At 54.1% G+C, this 18,206-nt stretch overlaps 1 long non-coding RNA gene across 4 annotated transcripts; it reads right to left on the reverse strand.

Moving 5' to 3' along the window:
- Nucleotides 1-1,669: 1,669 nt before the first annotated feature.
- LOC102015069 lies at nucleotides 1,670-10,370 on the reverse strand. Of its 4 annotated transcripts, XR_262534.2 has the most exons (5): nucleotides 9,317-10,370; nucleotides 8,794-9,075; nucleotides 8,289-8,569; nucleotides 2,964-3,085; nucleotides 1,670-2,827 (listed from the first exon to the last, which is right to left on the reverse strand). It is a non-coding gene; the product is annotated as an uncharacterized LOC102015069 (long non-coding RNA). The 4 variants fall into 4 exon arrangements; XR_262535.2 differs by having other exon boundaries at nucleotides 1,670-3,085; XR_262537.2 differs by lacking the exons at nucleotides 1,670-2,827; nucleotides 2,964-3,085 and adding an exon at nucleotides 6,264-7,070.
- Nucleotides 10,371-18,206: the final 7,836 nt, after the last annotated feature.

The raw sequence follows: 18,206 nt of genomic DNA on the forward strand, positions 1-18,206 counted from the left end.
GCATGCCACCAGCTTTAATCACTGTAATTGAGTTATAATGAATGATTGTGCCTTCGCATTGTCTGAGCCGGGCACCGCGGAGCGCACCAGCGAGCTGGGCCCGCCCCGGTGGGGGCCCTCTCTGCTCGGGCAGGGGACCCGGCCCGCTCTGCCACCTCGCCTCAGGCTCTGGTCCCCAGCTCTGCCCATGCCGGGCACCCGCCCCCAGCAAGGAGGCGGCAGCGCAGCGCAGCGGGGGACAGGCTTGCTTTTCACTTTATTATCATTTTCAAGGGATACAATGAATTCAGGCGCATAGAGGCATATTTGGGAAATTCAGATAAGCGAGAAGAAAAGAGAGGAGAGCGGCCGAAATCCTGCCCCTCGGCGATACCCTCCCCCGGCTGCCGAGGGCCCCTCTGCACCTTGAACTCTTTCAGGCTCTTTACTCGGCTAGTAGAGCCACGGCGGCCACCGGCCCCACGGCACCGCCACAGTGCCACGCGCTGCCGAGTGCTTGGCGCAGGCCTCACCTCGCTTGGCCTCTCTAAGCAACTCCAGAAGCTGGCTCCTGATTGCTCCCATGCCATCGAGGCGGTGGTAGAGGCTCAGAGAGGCTCCTGGGCCTCCCGGACTCCCACAGCGGCCAGAGAGCACCAGATCCACACCTGGGGCCCTGTAAGGGCACCTCTCCGTGCTGGGCCCAGCAAAGCAAGGCAGTGCCTGGCTTCAAAAGTCCTTTCTCGGGCCCACATGGCAGTGTGTAAAATTCAAGGTCGGGTCTGCACAGAGATGCAGCCAGCCTGCCAGTGGGCGGCTAGCTGGGGTCCTCGGCAGGTCGCTGCCCCACCTGGCAGCAGAAGCGGAGGAGCCTTCTGGGGTTACAGGCAGGTCCTGCTGTTCCCAGGGCCCCCGCCTGCGGGCCACGGATGGTGTGGCCCCAACCCGCCTGCATGTGTCCGCACTGACAGAGAGAGTCACCTCGCCCGGGGACAGCAGGTGGGGAGCCGGCCACCTTGCGTGCTGGGAACATGGCGCTGGCACCCTGCGGATGGGGACCAGCCCAGCCCCAGCCCCAGCCCCAGCCTGGCCCGAAATCAGCCAACCTCCTCTCTGCATCTTGGGTCTCTGGTCTAAAACAATCAACGCTGTGGGCACCTGGTGGTTTCCTCCACTCTCTCAGGCCGTAGCATTCATTTTTGTCAAGTGACAATAATATTATTAGAAAGGAATCCAGTATTTATATTTACTGAAATATATTTATTAAATAGTGTTTACAATACATAAATAATAAATACTATGGGCCATGTGTATTGAGTACTCTGCAGTATGTACTGGGCATCTCTGTTTACATTTCTCTTTGGTTTTATGGCACAGTACAACACTTTTCTCCACCAACAGCCATTCATACATAGGTGTTCAACCTTTTCTTTGGGGAGGTACCGGAAATCGAACTCAGGAACTTGTGCTTGCCAGCCAGGCACTTGTACTGCTAAGCTATATCCCTGGCCCTTTTGTTTGTTCTTTTTTAAGAAGAAAAGGTCTTGCTATGTTATTCAGGCTGGCCTACAAATCACTATTTAATCCAGATTGTCCTTGAACTTGCAGCAATTCTCCTGCCTCAGCCTCTCAAGTGCTAGAATCAGGGGCAGGTACCACCATGCTCAGTTTGTGCTTGGCCTCTTTTTTTTTTTTTTTCCCCAGTGCTGGTGGTGGAGCCCAGGGCCTCATGCATGGAAGGCAAGTTCTCTGTCACTGACTAACAACCAGCAGCCCTTGAACTTATGGCAATCCTGCCTCGGCCTCCTGAGTGCTGGGATTACAGGTGTGGGCCACCATACCTGGCTTCAAATCTTCATTTTTAAAGCCAGGAGGAGTTGGCCCGGGCCCTGACCCTTCATCTCTCTCATCTGGACAGAGGAGTTTTTGGATGCCCTAGTCTGAGCCAGCCTCCATGCCAGACACAGGACTGCCCTTCTTGGAGCGTTTCCTGGGAAGGCCTTTCAGGTGCCCGGTAGAGGACGCTTGGCAGGGTAAACAGTTACCTGAGTGAAGTGTTCGCAGTAACCAGCTCTCCCTGAGGCATATGAGTCTCTCAGAGCCCTTAGCCTTCCTTTTCCATGATTGTTCCTGATCCCAGGATCCAAGTCTCGGGCTGGTTATGCAGCTCAGTGACAGAATGCCTGCCTAGCACCACAAAACAAACAGACAACAAAAATGTCCCTTCTCCTGCTGGCCAGGGAGCCAGAGGACCACAGTTCTGTGTGAGTACGAGGGACCACAGCAAGGGGGGGTCATACTCGGTCCTTTCAGGGTCTCAGCAAATCTCCCAGCCCCTGTACCAGCTCTGTTTTACAGGAATGAATCTTAAGCCCAGAGAGGTTAAGTCACTTGCCTGGAGTCAAACAGCGAGTCAATGGTACTAGGTCGTGGGTACCGAGGGATGAGCGAGACACACACAGCTGCTGTCCTGACACAGCCACAACGCAGAGCTGTCAGCTGACCTCTCCCACGAGTTACCCCGGCAAGTACACACCTGCACACACCCACGACTGCGCTGTTGGCTGCAGCTGGGAGGCCTCCCTCTCCACCATGCGCTGCCCGAGGCTGGGCCTGTCCTTCCAGCCTCTGGGAGTGAAGGAGGAATCTACTTCCTCTCCGTAGCCCCCGAGTGTCCTGACCCTCACGCACAGACTGCTGAGGTCATAGCGCTTCCCAGTCTTCCCATTCTGTCCTCAGCAGGGCCCGGCTCCAGAGGCTCAGCTGCTTTTCCGGGATCAGGGCTCCGCTCCACGCCGGGGAGGCCGTGCCCTCCTTGGTCCCTGCTGGTTGCCAGCCCTTGGGGCACCTGTGTGGGTGTCAGGAAGGGACGCAGCCAGCACAGGCAGGGTCACAGGGTGCAGGGAAGAGGTCAGCATCCATGGGAGCCTGGGCTGGGGCCCCCAGATTGCGGTGCACCCCCCCCATCCCTTTCAGTGCCTTACCTGACTTCATCTTGGGGTTCTTCTTTGGCCCCAGGACACCTCCTGTGGGCACACTCTGAACTGCATCTGGGGGAGCCTCTCTGCTTGTGGCTTGGAGATGCTGGACTCCCTCAGTTTACCTCCTCGGAGGGTACACGGGTGCTGGGATTAGGTGCCATGCAGTGGGCAGAGCTCCCAGCTGGGTCCAAGCCCTGACCTACCCCTACCGTGCTGGCACAAAGGGGGAGGCCAGTCTCTGGCCCAGTGTCTTCCCCTGTGCGCTGTCTAGCCTAGCGGTGGCAAAGCTATGGCACGTATGCCACAGCAGGCTATCTGCATCGCTGAAAGCTCTAAAAGGTTCGCCATCACTGGTCTAGCTATGAGGCGTGGGAGGAACAGAGGTGAAGGCGTGCTCTGAGGGCAGTCACATGCTGTCCAGGGAGTATGACGTCCCGAGCTGGACCACAGCCACCCGTGGGAGTCAACCAGGTACATCCCCCCCGGGCTGAGCTCAACCTGCTGGTGCTTATTTTGACATCAGCCTTCTGCCTCTGCCTGTCCTGGTCCTGTCATGCCCTGTGCCTGCCTTTATAAGAGAGGGCGCTCAGCTAGACATCTGTTCTCTCCAAGAAGACGCTGGAGTGGGCAATGCATAACCCAGGGCTGCCCTGCAGGGATACCATGACTCCTGCTCAGGGGGCATTTCTGGATGAAGCTCGAAGATGCTTTTTATTTTTTCCTCTAGTACTGAGGCTTGAACTCAGGACTTTTGCACTGAGCTACATCTCCAAACTTTTTTTTATCTATTTTAAAAACGTTTTGAGATAGGATCTTGCTAATTTGCCCAGGTGTTACAGTTTGTCTGTGTGTCCCTCCCCAAAGCCTCATGCGGCCATGGGGCAGGCTTTTAGAGTTTGATTGATTAGGGGTATGAGAGCTACACCCGCCCTGGGGTGGATAGTTTGCATATGTAAGGGAGAGGAAAAGGGTGCTTGAGGCCATTCCACCCTGATGTGTGCTTGTTGCTTTGCTGTATTCTGCCAACATGAGCTGTAGCTCTCTGCCATGTGCCACTCTGCCTTATAATCTGCCAAGTATGGACTGAAACCTCTACAAACTCTAAGTGAAATAAACCTTTCCTTCCTTAATTTTGGGCGTCAGGTATTTTGTCCCAGCAGGGAGAAAAAAGTAACCAAGACACCAGGCTGGGTTTAAACTTTTGATCTTCCTACCTCAGCCTCCCAGGGTGTGGAATCACAAGTATGTGCTACCATGCCCAGTTGAGATTGCTTTTAAAAAGTGCCTCAAATGACAACCAATAAGTGACCATCTTCCTTCCCTGGTGGGATATAACAGGTCCCCCCATTTCTTAGCAGGTGGAGCTGGGACGTAGATATGGTCAGCTGCCCAAGGTCTCAAAGTGATATCTGCCATCCTCCCTTGTCCTGCCTCTACAACATCCTGGGACGCCCCTCTCCCATCTCCTGTGACCCACCAGGATGCCCCGGGCAGGCATGTTCCTTGGGAGTCTGGAGCAATGCTCAGGTCAGGTCAGGCTGACCTGTGCTCAGCTGTGCAGGATGAGGAGGCCCAGGACGCAGCTGCAACAGCTGTGGTATAGACAGCCCTCTCCTACAAGGGGCGGGGGGGGGGGAGCGGGTGCTGAGTGCCACCAGCACCCTTGGGCAGGATAGTGGGGTGTGCTCAGGGTACAATGGTCCCACTGTTTGGGTGGCTTTCAGGAGAAATAATGGGTGAAGGATGCAGAATGGGGCTTGGAAGAAATAACCAGGAAGCTTTGGGAGAGAGGGAGACAGAAGCAGGAGATAGAGACAGAGACAGAGACAGAGACAGAGATGAGAGAGAAAGAGACCACTCTGGCTTGATCCATGGGCTCAAGCCTGACAAAGGCCAAAGGCCCCCAGAAGGAGATTACAACGGTTCCAAGGCTCGAGAGCTGCTACTCAGTGTCCAGAAGGGACTCGGATCTGATTGGAAGACGCAGCAAGCGAGGCAGCAAGGCCAAGGGATGGGACGCTGCCCAAGATCATTCTGACCTGGAAAAGGTGTTACGACTGGCTGATGGGGTTGGTGGGAGAATGAAGTGAATCAACATGGATAAGACCCTTGGCCAACTGTGTGGGTGCGTAATAGGTGCCCGGTAAATAATGATGAAGAGAAGAGTATGTTTAGGGGTTGATTTCTCCAAGGCCCAGTGTTCATGACTTCAAGTATCCTCCAAAGGGTCCTCTAGGACCTGTACAACCCAGAGTGCTTTGGGGACTGGGGACACCAGCCTCCTTCTGTTGTCTGTAGGGAGTGGCTGAAGCTGGAAATCAATCACACGTGTGGGGGAGAACAATGAGAGCTTCTCCAGCCGTGTAAACAAGCTGTACCAGCTTACAAACAGGTTGCTAGGCAGAGAGGTTGAAATTGACACCAACCTCCTGAGTATATAAATAAAAGCTCTACAGATCTTGGGCAGTTCTTTTCCTCCCATCTGGAAAGAGAGGGTTCCACCTGACCCCAGCTTTCATCTCTTATCTTTATTTCTGCATCTTCTTGCCATTTTTCCCTGGGCACATCAAGAGCTGCGTTGGTCCACAGCAGTTATCCTTCCCTCCTACATCCTCTGTCCTCTCCCCTCTCCAGCCACCAGTGCTCACATGCTTGGTTTCTGACGAGGCAGAGGTGGTGTCTTCATCACCCTGCATCCTCAGTGCCCAGTGCAAGGTCTAGGGACACAGGCTGGGCAGGGAAGGGAAGGAGGGACCCGCAGCCTCCTGAACTCTCTCAGCAGGACAGGGGTTGCTGCCTACCACACAGGCAAGGCCAGAACTTCACTCGTGTCTGCTGTGTCCCCCTGTCTGAGCCCAGCTGTCCCTGCAGGTAGCCACTGCCTCCAGAGGCTTGTAGAGCTGGACTGAAAGAGAAGGCGGCAGCCACTGCTGGGCAGGCCAGGATGGAGACAGGGGCAACGGGAGCCAGGCTTTCTCTGTGGGCCTAGCCTAGAGTCCCCAGGTAGGGCTGTCCCCATACAATGACTCACGCACCAGCAAAGCATTTTGTTGTTCGTTTTTGTCTTTTCTTTGGAGTGGGGGGGCAATACATTTTTGAGTCCGCAGAATCTCAGTGTCCACTTTAGTAACACCATCAGCTGCCTTCTTCCTGTTTACTACTCATTAAGTACAGATTTACATCTTTAAGATCTTGAAAACGATATGAGTTAGCCACATCATTTTAAAAGTTCATTGGACTAAATATATATATATATATAGTCCATATATGTATATTTGGACTAAATATGTATATATATGGGGCGGGGAGAGAGAGAGAGAGAGTTGTAAGCCAAGCTTGATGGGAGATTCTAGTCAGAGCTCAGAGCAGAATGCTAATAGAAATGCGGACAGTAACGGCCAGGCTCAGGTTTAAGTTGGGAACAACGACCCCACTGGCATTTGGACTTGAGGCCGCTTAGGTTACACTCTGGCAGAAAAATTTGTCTACATTTTTTTCATGTCCTGAGACTTTGCAGGAGACTGAGATTAAAGGTGGTGGGCTAATTAACCCTTTGAAGGAAATTTCGAGGCAGGCCGACGCTCAGGCTGTGGCACTGGTACTGGTGGTGGCTTTTTAGTCAGATCTCAGTGAGAAACAGGAGGAAAAAGCAGATGTGAAAATTTTGCAGTTTCATCTGAAAAGGAGCAGCTGCGAAGTTGGGGCCTTGAAAAGTATGTTTGCTAAAAAGGTTGGCATTAAAAAGAAGCCAAGCACTTTGTGTCAAGACAATAGAAAAGATGTCTTGAGGGAATTTCAGGAATCAGCAAGATCCAAGCCTTCCTCAAGGGCTCAAGGGTGCAAACTTCTGGAGTTTTCATTCTAGAAGAGAGGATCTAGGACCCCTGCTTAAGAAGAGACACCCAGAAAATGGGTTCCTCAGGATTGGTGTCACAGGGCTCAGCTATCTAGGCACTCAGAGACCTCTGTAGCCATGGCCCAAGGGGGCCCAACTACCACTCGAACTGGCAGCAGACTTTGGCATCATCTGCATGGTGCTGGTTCTTCAGGCATGCAGAGTGCAGGAGTTGTGGAATCAGGGAGGCTTTCATCCAGATTTCAAAGGAAGGCCTAGGAGATCAGTGCATGAAGTTGTGAGAGTGAAGCCAAAAGTGTAATGGAGATCCCAGGAAACTGGGGATGCTGGGAATGTAGAACAGCTGCTGAGGAAAGCCACAGGCAGTGAGCGAAGTTACTTACAAAGAGGCCATGAGGGCTGCAACCAGCAATGCCACTAGGGTAGGCCATCCATGCCCTTTGGAGCTTACATACTGCCCCAGCTGCAGGACATGGAACTAAAGGATCTAATGTTTGCCCTGGTGGGTTTTAATCATGCATTGGCCTCATACCTTCCTATTCCCCTATTTCTTTATTTTGAATGAGATTGTTTGCCTTGTGTCATTGTATGTTGGCAGTGTTTTATTTTCATTTTGATTTTTAGAGGTGCTCACAGCTGAGAGTCTGCCTTCAGTCTCAGAGGAGATGCTGGACTTGGACTTTTCAGCAGTGCTGGAACTCTCAAAATTCAGGTGACTCTTAGAGAGGGAATAAATGCATAAGAGATGGACATGATCCATTTGGGGGATGGGGGCAGAATATTACACTTTAGATCTAACATGTCCCCCCACATGATCCTGTGTGTGGAAGGTGATTGGATCCTGGGGCATTACAGGGGACTACAGCTGACTTTCTGTTAAGGGGTGGGGGGTAGTTGGAAGACACAGGTCACTGGGGACATCTCCCTCTCCATCTCCTCTCCACCCTCTCTGTTGCCTGACTACAATGATATGAGCAGGCCTCCTCTTCCAGACCCCTCGGAGCCAGCTGCCTATGGCCTAAATCCCCTAGAAACTGTGACCCAAAATAAATCTCTCTTCCTTTAAATCACGGGTATCAGGTATTTTGTCCTAATGATCAGAAAGTGACTAAGGACAGATCCCGCATAACCTAATCGCCTCATTGAGGGTCCTGTCCCTCCATACGGCCACGATGGCAATTTGATTTCAACATGTTTTGGAGGGGACAAGGTTTCAAGCCAAAGTAGATGTCAGATGTGCCTTTTCTGTAATATGAGAGCTTGGTGGGGTAGAGGTGAGGGTCCCAGGGGGATAACACCTGGGCAGGAACAACAACAGCAGGACAGAGACCCCTTTGTGTCTCAGCCGTGCGGACACGGATCTGCCAACTCAGCAGCTCTCACTTCTTCCTCCCACCCCTGTGCCCTGCGTCCTTGATCCTCCCAGCACCACCCACACTGCAGACAGAGCTCGCAATGTCGAAGACACTCACCTGCCGCCTCATCCCAGCTCCCAAACTCCTGAGCACAAACTCCTGAGCTTTGCAGCCAAACACCACCTTCTCGGTGGCAGCTGATAGCCTTGAGCGAGTTCCTGAACCTCTCCGAGCCTCCTATCCATCCCTCGGATGAGAAAGGCACGCTGGTGGGGCTGAATTGTCCCGAGTCACAGAGCCACTGCTTTCAAAATGCCAGCCACAGGGTAAGGCACATGGTGGGTGTTCATATAGCATTAACTCACGCTTTTCCAGAAATATTTGGCTATACATTCACTCTATAGAAGAGAGAAGAGAGAGACAGGAGAGAGAGAGAAGGGGCTCCTAGAAAAGGGGTTAGAAGGGCAGCATGTCATTTAATAACCCCAGATGGCTTAAAGCCAGCTCTGGGCATCAACCCCAAGGCCAGCCAGAGCAAAACAGTCCCTTTGCAGAGTCTCCCTGCCCCCAGTCCCTTCCTGCCCCACCTAGTCTTGTCCCCCTGCCCTCGAAGGCAGCTTACTAGCCAGCTGCTCCTGTGGCCTCTCATCCGGGCCTCCCCAGCCACGTGGGTGAAGACTCTGCTAGTGATGGTTGGGGTCGCCTTGGCAACAGACATCTATCTGGTGGTGATGGGAAGGCAGCTGGAGTCCGTCTTGGCCTGGACTTGGCACCAGAGCACTGGCTTCCTGGGGGTACCGGTGTTGGTCATGTGAAGGCCCCAGGATAATTAAAGGTGACGTCTGTTAACTTCTCTCTGATGCACTGGTCTTCACGAGATCTGCATCTTGCTGCCTGCGGAGCCCTGAAAATGTTGGAAGGGGCAGGTCAAGCATTTCCCACTCGTAACCAGCTGGGGAAGGGATCTACATGTGTCTGCATCTCTGTCTTCCTGCATGCATTGAGCCTGTCACTTGTCTGAAGTACTGTTCCCAGCCAGTGTGTGTGTGTGTGTGTGTGTGTGTGTGTGCAGCTTTGCCTCTAAAATCAAAACCAAACACACATTTCTTCCTGCCACCCCCCGCCCCACCTCGGAGCCCGCGTACCTGGGCACACGTCCTGCAGAGTCTTTGGAAGGCGAGGGCTGGTCTTCCTCTCCAAAGGTAAATTCCAGGGGGATAAACGCTACAGAGGAATTGTCCCGGAGATAGCTGGCTGGTGGCCAATTCGTCTTGTAAAAAAGATCCCTGGTGCCCGAGGAGCCAAGATGAAGCAATTCTTTGGAATTAACCAAGCTAATTTTGACGAGCAAACATTTTGCTACAATGAAAGTTTTTATTGTAGCACATAAAAGTCAAAACAACACCCAGTCCCCTTGGGGGAGACAGGCGGGTGGGAAGGAGAGAAACAGCAGCGCACAAGCTCTAACTAATCATTGTGAAATCAAAAGTGCTCAGCACCGCCAAATTAAATGCAACTAAAAATACCCGGGGAGAGGAGCTGCTGCCGGGCAGCCCCCAGAAGCTGGGATTCTTTGGCTGCTTCAAGGATCCCACACCCCCGGCTCTATCAGCACCACCATTGTGTTCCCCGAAGGAGAAGCCCGGGGAAGGAGCTTCGCCCTCTTCTGGAACATCCCCTGGGCACGAATGCCTACATCGAATCAGAACCGAGACCACGGCGTGCCAAGAGTCACAGCTGGATGCTATTAGAGGTGCAAGGATCTCAGCAGCACCACCCACCCCCGCTAAGCAGCAAACCCACCAAGCACACGTGGCGTTCGCCTTTGCAGCAGAGATTGCATAGGGACTGGGGTCCCAGCTCGGTGGCCTCCACCTGTCACATGGCCCTCTGCAGGTCCCTTGGCTTCTCTGGGTCTTGGTTTGCACCCTCCTACCTCTAAAGGGATCACGTCGCCCTGTGGATGCCACAAAAGGTCTGTCGGCATGAAGTTACTGAAGTTCTGGACTTACTGAAGCAGGTCAAGGTGATAGGGAGACGTGATTGGTGACGCAGTTTGGGGATGGTGCTCTCAGGTCCTGGGAGTTGACAGGTGGTCCAACCAGATGGGTTCTAATGAAAAATTCTGCCTGTTAGGTGTGGTGGTACACGTCTGTAACCCCAGCACTCCGGAGGCTGAGGCAGAACAATGGCTGTGATTTCAAGGCCAGCCTGGGTTACATAGTGAGTTCAATAGCCTGAACTGCAGAGCGAGACCCTGTCTCAAGGCAAAGAAAGAAAGAAAAAAAGAAAGAAGCACTTTGTTACATTCTAGCTATGAGTGTGTGACCTCTGGCCACATTGCTTCACTTTGCTGAGCGTCAGTTGTTCCCATCCACAGAAAGCAGGGTAACTATGAGGTGTGTGTGGTGGCCCTTGAAAGAACACCTGAGAAACATGTACAGAGGGTGCCCGGCACCCCAGTCACTGCTGGACAAACTTGAGCTCTTACTGTTGTGTTATTATTTTATATCATTTTCCCTGCTACCTCCCAAATTAAAGACAGTTATCCAGTCATTTTATAGATCGGGCTCTGCGTGGTGAGGGCACTTCTTGGTGAGCCCTCAGCCAGTGCAAGCAGCGTGCCTCTGAATTTCCTTTCTGTACCTTAGATCTTGGGTGTGGGTGTAGCTCTGGGAAGATGCGGTGTCCAGGACCTTGGGACACTATACAAATCATTTCCTCTTGCTGAGCTCTGTCTAAATGAGGAAACTGGGGTCCCCAGAGGCCCCTTCTTACCGCTGCAGCCCCTCCCGGCCCTGCTGTGTGCTGCCCTCTTGGTCTCTGTCGCTTGCACACAGAGGCACACACGCACACACAGACACACACAGATAACACCTCTTGTGTCACACCTGCTTCCTATTTCCTGCAGGCTCAGACACCATACAGCTGACCTCTGAGTCCACAGTCTGTGGTTCTCAAACCTGGCTGCGTATAGAATCTTCTGGGAGCTTCTAAAAATCCCGTATGTGGAGCCAGGCATGGTGGCACATGCCAGTAAACCCAGCACTCTGGGACACTGAGGCAGGGGGGTCGCAGCTTCCAGTCCAGCCAGAGTAATTTATTGACCGTCCAAATCTAGTCTCAAAATAGAAAAGGCTGGGGATACAGCTCAGTGTGAAGCCCTGGGTTCAATCCTCAGTACTGCCCCCTCCAAATCATATTCACCAAGCCCCTCCGCAGCCTTCCCATCCCAGTCTCTGAGAGCTTTCAAAGCCCTCTAGTTGACTCTGCTGTGTAGCCAAGGTTGGGAACCAGTGGCTCCAATTCATTTCCTCAGCCAGCTAGGAAGTCTGGCACCTGCGTATCAGACACACCGCCCGGCCCATGCTGCCAGGCCCGGCCGCCTCCCTCCTGTCTAATAAACTCTTGACCCCACCCGTCCCAGACAGGAGCAGGGTAGATCTACAGCTTCTGCCTCTACACCGGGGAAGGCTGTTTCCCAGGCCCTCGGAGAAAACTACCAGGAGTCCCCACTGCTCACCAAAAGGCAGAGCCCCAGGCCCAGCCAGTCCCGTCCCGGCCCGTCCTGGCTGAGTCGTCTCTCAGGGCTGTTCTCAGGGCCTCCCAGGGTCTACACGGTGGGCGTGGCTGGAGTGAGGAGACAAACAGGTCTTCTGCAATCCTTCCTCTCCAGATTCTCCAGAGAAGCACACAGGCTGTTGGGGATGCGTCATTGCCAAGATGGATGCCTCCTTGGAGCTGGTGGGGAGAAGGCGGAGAAGGGAGACTCTGAGGAGATGGAGGTGCTGGGGTCGGGCTATGGCTCGGGAAGGCTGTCCCCGATCTGCGATCTGCACCATGCCAGTGGCCTGTGCGTGGGTAGAGGGTTCCCAGGCAGCCTCCCAGCCCAGGGTGGGTTCAGCGGAAGCCCCGAGCCCTCTGGGAGCTGTGTCCCGTGATTCTGGGAGCCAAGCCTGCCTGCTGCTCCAGTGTCCCGGCTGCCTGGCCGGGGTGGAACATCTGAAGCCACTTGTTCCTGATGACACAGGTTCAGAGGAAGATAAAGATCAAAGCAGGGAGGTCAGAAAAGCCAAGGCCAGAGTCCCCCTCCCACCCCATTAAAGCCAGAGAAGCTGCAGCCCGTGGCTGAAGTCTCCATCAGAACTGCCCAGGGCGCAGAGATCTCTGGAGCTGGGATCCGGCATCGGTCAGCTACGCGGTGATACCAGGGTGGGCCACGGACAGACACAGACAGCAGGGCAGGGGCTCGAAGAGAGGGAGGGAGAGGTACACGTGGAGAAAGCAGGACAGACCCAGCAAAGCAGAGAAGGAGGGAGGGAGAGAGACAGACTCTGAGAAACAGAAAGTGGGTGGGGGAGAGAAAGAGAGAATCAAAACTGAGGAACAGAGAAAGAAAACCCCCCAAGTCAGAAAGTCCTCACCCAGATACAAGGAGAAGCAGTGAGGCCTAAAAATGTCAGTGGGAAGATGCATATGAGAGAGAGAGAGAGAGAGAGAGAGAGAGAGGCGGGACCCAGGCTGGCACTGGTGGCCCCAGTGTGCGGTGATACTTGTGTCTCAGCCGCCTCCTTCCCCCGTCACTGGCTGCAAGGCAGAGGCTGTGGGGCGGCAGCTGGGAGGCTGCCCCCGCTACGGGCCACAGGACAGGCCAGTTGCAGGTCCTTGGGGCCCTGCTGGCCTCCTACCAGCCTGTGTCTTCCCTTCGCTCTCCTGCGCCCCAGGCCCGCAAAGCCCAGCCCAAGGCTCTCCCAGGCTCCTTGCTCACAGCCACACCGACTCTGAGCTGTAAATGCCACGCGCACACCCCTCCCGCCAAGTAGACTGAAATCCTCTGTGTCCTCTCCTTCCCCAGTCTCCGAGAAGGCCTGGAAGGCGCCTCGATTTGTACGGAGCACCTCCCTGGTTCTGCCCGCCCACGGGGCCTGGGACAGCATGGTGCCACTGGGAGGGCAAGGAGACCCGGAGCTTGCCCTGGCCACAGGCCACCGGCTCCTCCTCCTCGGCACCGCTCAGGCCCACAGCTGCCACCCATGTGGGGGACGGGACAGTTCGGGCTGTGAACCTGTCCCCAGGCCTAGCCTGCCACTAACCCTGCACCTGCCCTCTCACTTCTGCTTCTCACAGCAGCACCTGATCCCCATTCTGTCCCCTTCGCTGGCCACACCCACTTCCTTCCCCCAGGGCCCCTGTTGGGCTGGTCATACTGGGCCACTTAACCTACAAGGGAGGGGAAAGCAAGGAGCGTGGCAGAGCCACACGTCACCCCACAGTCACGGCACTGTCCCCACCGTCTGGGGCCTGGAGCCCCAAGCCCAGCACAGGAGTAGCGGCCCAAGCAGAAGCAGTCTCCCCCTAGTGTCACCTGGCACTCGGGGACCATGCCGGCGATGGCAGTGATGATAAATACACTTCACTGGGCAAGGTACTGAGGTCCACAGCCAGTGCCACACCAGCAGGGGCCACGGGGGCTCAGACACCTGCTCAAGGTCACACGGCTGGGGAGTGCCGAGGGACAGACTGAGACGCGGAGTCTGAGTGCTTGAGGACTCACTGGGCAGAGTCCTTCCTTGTGTGACCTCGACTGAGTGAGTCGCACTTCTCCGAACCTCAGGGCCCCAGGTGTAAAAAAAAGACTTGGACTCAGCAGATTTGTCCATCTTCTTTCCTTTTTCTCTGCTGATGTCATTTCCTGGTTCTAAGAGCACGACCCCGCCCCATCCTGAGGGTTAAGAATCAAGCCATGACGGGAAGTCGTGGTGGTGCTTCCCTGTCATCCCAGCACTCGGGAGGCTGAGGCAGGAGGATCGCCATGAGTTTGAAGCCAGCCTGGACTACATGGTGAATTCAGGGCTGGCCTGAACTACAAAGAGAGACCCTGTCTCAAAACAAACAAAAAAAGAATCAAGCCGTATTTGGAGGCAGGACCCTTTCCTTCAGAGATCTTCCAGCCCAGCTGGGGCGAGATAAAGTCCATTTCATGTCCAGAGGAGGGTAGGGTTGGGGCCCTGGGAAGGTGGCATTGGGCTGTGTGCATGATCAGGAGAGCAGGGAGGGCCCCCAGGAGTGTGGCCGGCTGAGGAAGGAGGGGTTTGGCAGCCTGCGGAGGACGCTGGCCAGCAGGAGGACAGGAGGCAGTGACTTTCCAGAAATGTCCCTTCCTCAGCCCCCTCTTGCAAGCCAATGTCTTTAATTTATGAAGGGACAGATTTTAAATCATCCTCCCGCTCTGTCTACCCACCCTCCGTCCTCCACTGCCTATATTTCTCCTGACCATAAATTTTTTATTAATGACAGTTTAGAAAATGAGCAAATCTTTGGTGACACTTTTATCACCTGCAGAATACTTTTAATAAGAGGTTTCAGGAGATTGCATTCTGGGGCTGGAGAGGCAGGAGCAGCCCCAGCCACGCAGGCGGAAGGGCTGTCGCTGTCCCACCCCTGCCATCTCAGTGCCACTGTCTCTGCCCCACCAGGCAGAGGACCCCGCCCCAGGCCCCAGCTTCCGGTGCCACCCGCAGCCTGGCAGCCTACTCAGCGGGTGGTGCATCCCTCCCCGCCCCGCCCCATCTCTCCTCTGTGAAATCTTGCCTCCGTGCAAGACATAATTGGTGCAGACCTATTAATAATGCCTAAAAGTAATTAGCTGTTGACATCAGTGCCACACCTAGTTACTCAGGCTGGCAAATCAGGCCCAGAACCTCCCTCGGCCTGAAGACAGAGCCAGCTCTGAAGGACTGCAACGCCGGGGGCAGTGCCCATGGGTAGTGTGGGAGCTGGGCTGCTGGGTGCTCCCGGGGCCCTGAAACATGACATCATCTTTGAGAGTTCTCAGTGGCACTGGGGACAGGAGACAAATGCTCTGGGTGACAGAAAGAGGGCCTCAGAGGGGCAAGGGCCTTTGAGAGCAGAGGGAGCAGGAAGGGCAACAGGGCACTGGGAGGCCTGGGAACGGGAACAGGGCACTGAGAAGGGAAGGCACAGGAGTCAGCGCTGGGGGCAGTGCAGGTGAGGTGAACAGTGCAGGGGGTGGTGACTGCACAGAAAGTAACCCCAAAAGTGTGAGTCGGTCCTTGGGTGACCTGTACTGTGACTCTGTCCGTTTTAAAAGCTGCAGGGGAAGAAATAAGTTTTTTCTCGAAGAAACGCATTGTGGCTGGATGTGGTAGCGCACTCCTACAATCCTGGCATGCAGGAGGCTGAGGCAGGAGGATCACTGTGAGTTCAAGGCCAGCCTGGGCTCCAAAAAACCAAAACAAAACAAGAAATATATTGTCATGGGCAGTCCATTTGGTGCATCTCATTGAATCATGGTTAAAAACATAGCAAACCAGGGAGGGATTGTGTGTTAATTAAGTGAGAAATCTACTCTGTGCCCAGGGACCGACATTTGCTGAGCACCTACTATGAGCTGTCATCGGTCACCAAGCTCAGCACTGTTAGGTGTAGGTGCACTGAAGTAGTTGAGAGTTGTGTGACTGTCAATGTGAGTTATCCCGCCTCTTGATTATTGGGAGGAGCCATTATGGCTGTGGATGAAAACTGACCATTTCCGGCAGAGAAAATAACCCTAGCAGCTAAGAGCCCCGGAGCTCCTGCCATGCACCACACGTGGTTCTAAGTGCATTCACTGCAAGTGTCCATTTGACGTTCAGCTCACAAAACCCCCAGGAAGTAGGTGCTGTAATCATCAACTTCATTTGATAGATGAGGAAGCAGAGATGCACAGACTGGTTGAGGAACTTTGCTAAGACCACACAGCATCCAGTCAGAGTTTGAACCTGGTAGCCCGGCTCTAGCACCCACGAATGCAGCGATTCTTTAGACTGTAGCCTCTTGCCTATTTCTAACCGAGTCGGATGCTTCACAGCTGTCCTGGCCTGGAAGCAGAGCCAGTACCAGAAACAGAGGCCTAGAAATGGAAGACTAGGTTCCGTTTCACCAGGAATGGGAGACACTGAACTGATTGGGAGGCGATTTATTTTTGTGCCGAGTGTATGGAAGGGCCTAGCCATTGGTGTAAGAAGCCATAGCGAGCCCATGGCCCTGCCTGAGCCGGATACCTGGTTTGCAAAATGCCCCACGCATCCTGTCCCTGAAGGCAGTGGCACACACGTGCTTAGCTCCTGGTCCAGACTCGGCCTTGCGTATTGTGTAATTGGTAGCTATTATTATTATGATGGCTATAGCTGTAGATCATTAATTTAGAGTTTAAAAATGCTTCACCTATTTCATTTTGCACTGTTATTTTATTGGAGAATTAAATTTTTATGGGAAATTCTTCTAATTGGCTGGATTCAGTGACAGCTCTGCTTCTTCCAAGTATGAAGCGCAGCTAGGCGACCATAGCCTCTGTTGCTCTGCGGTGACCCCCGACCCAGGCCACCATCTTGCTTCAGTGTCTAAGCTGAACAGACACGGCTGCCCACGCGGACGCCCTAGGGCCCATCTTGCCTCCAACTGAGTCCCTGTGTGGTCATGGGAAGCGAATTAACCTCTCTGGGCTGCAGTCTCGTGGTGCCCCAAACACTCTGAGCATACAAAGCTTTTTAAGAATCCATCTGGCAGCTGCAGGAAATCTTTATCCGTGGACTGTGAGTATACGTTCATTTTTCTGCAGAAACCTTGGCGAATTTTATCATAAGGCTTTGTCCCAGATCCCACTGGGGTGGGGGTGGGGGTACAGAATAGTAGCCCGCCCTCTTTATTCCATTTCTGAAAACCTAAAAAAATATTTCGGGTCTTGAAACGCTTCCAGCCCCAGGGAATTGAAATAAGGTGTTATGGTCCTGAGAGTTCTCTTTTCCTCCTAATCCTGCAAAGCAGATCAACTTTATTCTTTATTCGTCTTGTATAGAGACAGCAACTTGGGCTTGGAGTTCAAGAGCTCGTCCTGGATGCCATGAGCCATGAACGCAAGGCCTTGCACACTCACCCATTCGTGCCCTCCAGGGCTGGCCTTGCACACCCAGCACTCGTGCCTTCTGCAGTGGTCAGAGACTCAAGCCCCAAGGGCCCGTGTCTGGCAGGCACTGTCCCCCAGGGTCTTGAAGGAAATGGGGACATTCAGAGGTACCACACTATAAGCCAGCCATCCGTGCCCGAGGCTGTCAGGCTGGTGCTGGTCCTTTTCTGGCTCTGCCACCCTCTCCCGATGAGCCCTGGGCATCTGCCTGAGCCCCTGTTGTATCACTGAACCGAATGGTTCTGAACAGCGTCATCCGGGGCAGGCACTGGGGGGTGCTAGGGAGTGGTTCATGGCCTTCTGGGAGCATAGGGATGGCTGAAGCTGGCTGACCAGCTGCCATTCCCAAGAGACTTGCGGCCAGCTCCTCCTGCGCCTGGAGAGAAGCTGGGCTCCTCTGTGCAGAGGTCCCTGAACCTCCAGCGGGAGTGGGCTGTGGGACGGGGCTGCAGCACAAGAGCCTCATGTCCCTGGCTCACTGCAGACCCTGCTGCCCTTCCTCCCGCCATGCACCTCCACCAGAGGAAGAGCCCCAGGAGCAGGCTTCCAGGGGACACAGAAAGTGTCACCCATCTGCCTACTGTCTAGGGACAGGAAGGTGCTGGGGACAAGAAAACATCTAAGAGGTTTCTGAGTAAGAAAAGCTGACAGATCTGCTGGGCGTGGTGGCACACGCCTGTAATCCCAGCACTCGGGAGGCTGAGGCAGAAGGATCATTGCGAGTTCAAAACCAGCCTGGGCTACAAAGTGAGCTCAAGGCCAGCCTGAACTACATAGCGAGACCCTGTCTCAAAAAAAAAAAAAAAAAAGAAAAGCTGACAGATCTGTTGGTTGAGCCTCTGGTGCCTGCTGGTCACTCCCTCAAACCCTACTTTTCCTATCTGCTGGGTCCCTGTTGTTACCTTCCCCTGCCCATGTACTGGAACCCGGCCCCTCCTGACCAGGAACATTCAGCTGTGGCTGCGAGACCCTCCCCGCTCCAGCCCTCCCAATCGCACAGTTGGAATAAAACATTCATCATGTTCCATTTGCCTAATAAGCCTCTCTGCTGGCTGATTACCCAGCCAGGA

The sequence above is a fragment of the Chinchilla lanigera genome, unplaced genomic scaffold (assembly GCF_000276665.1).
Source record: "Chinchilla lanigera isolate Chin_1 unplaced genomic scaffold, ChiLan1.0 scaffold00049, whole genome shotgun sequence".
NCBI lineage: Eukaryota > Metazoa > Chordata > Mammalia > Rodentia > Chinchillidae > Chinchilla > Chinchilla lanigera.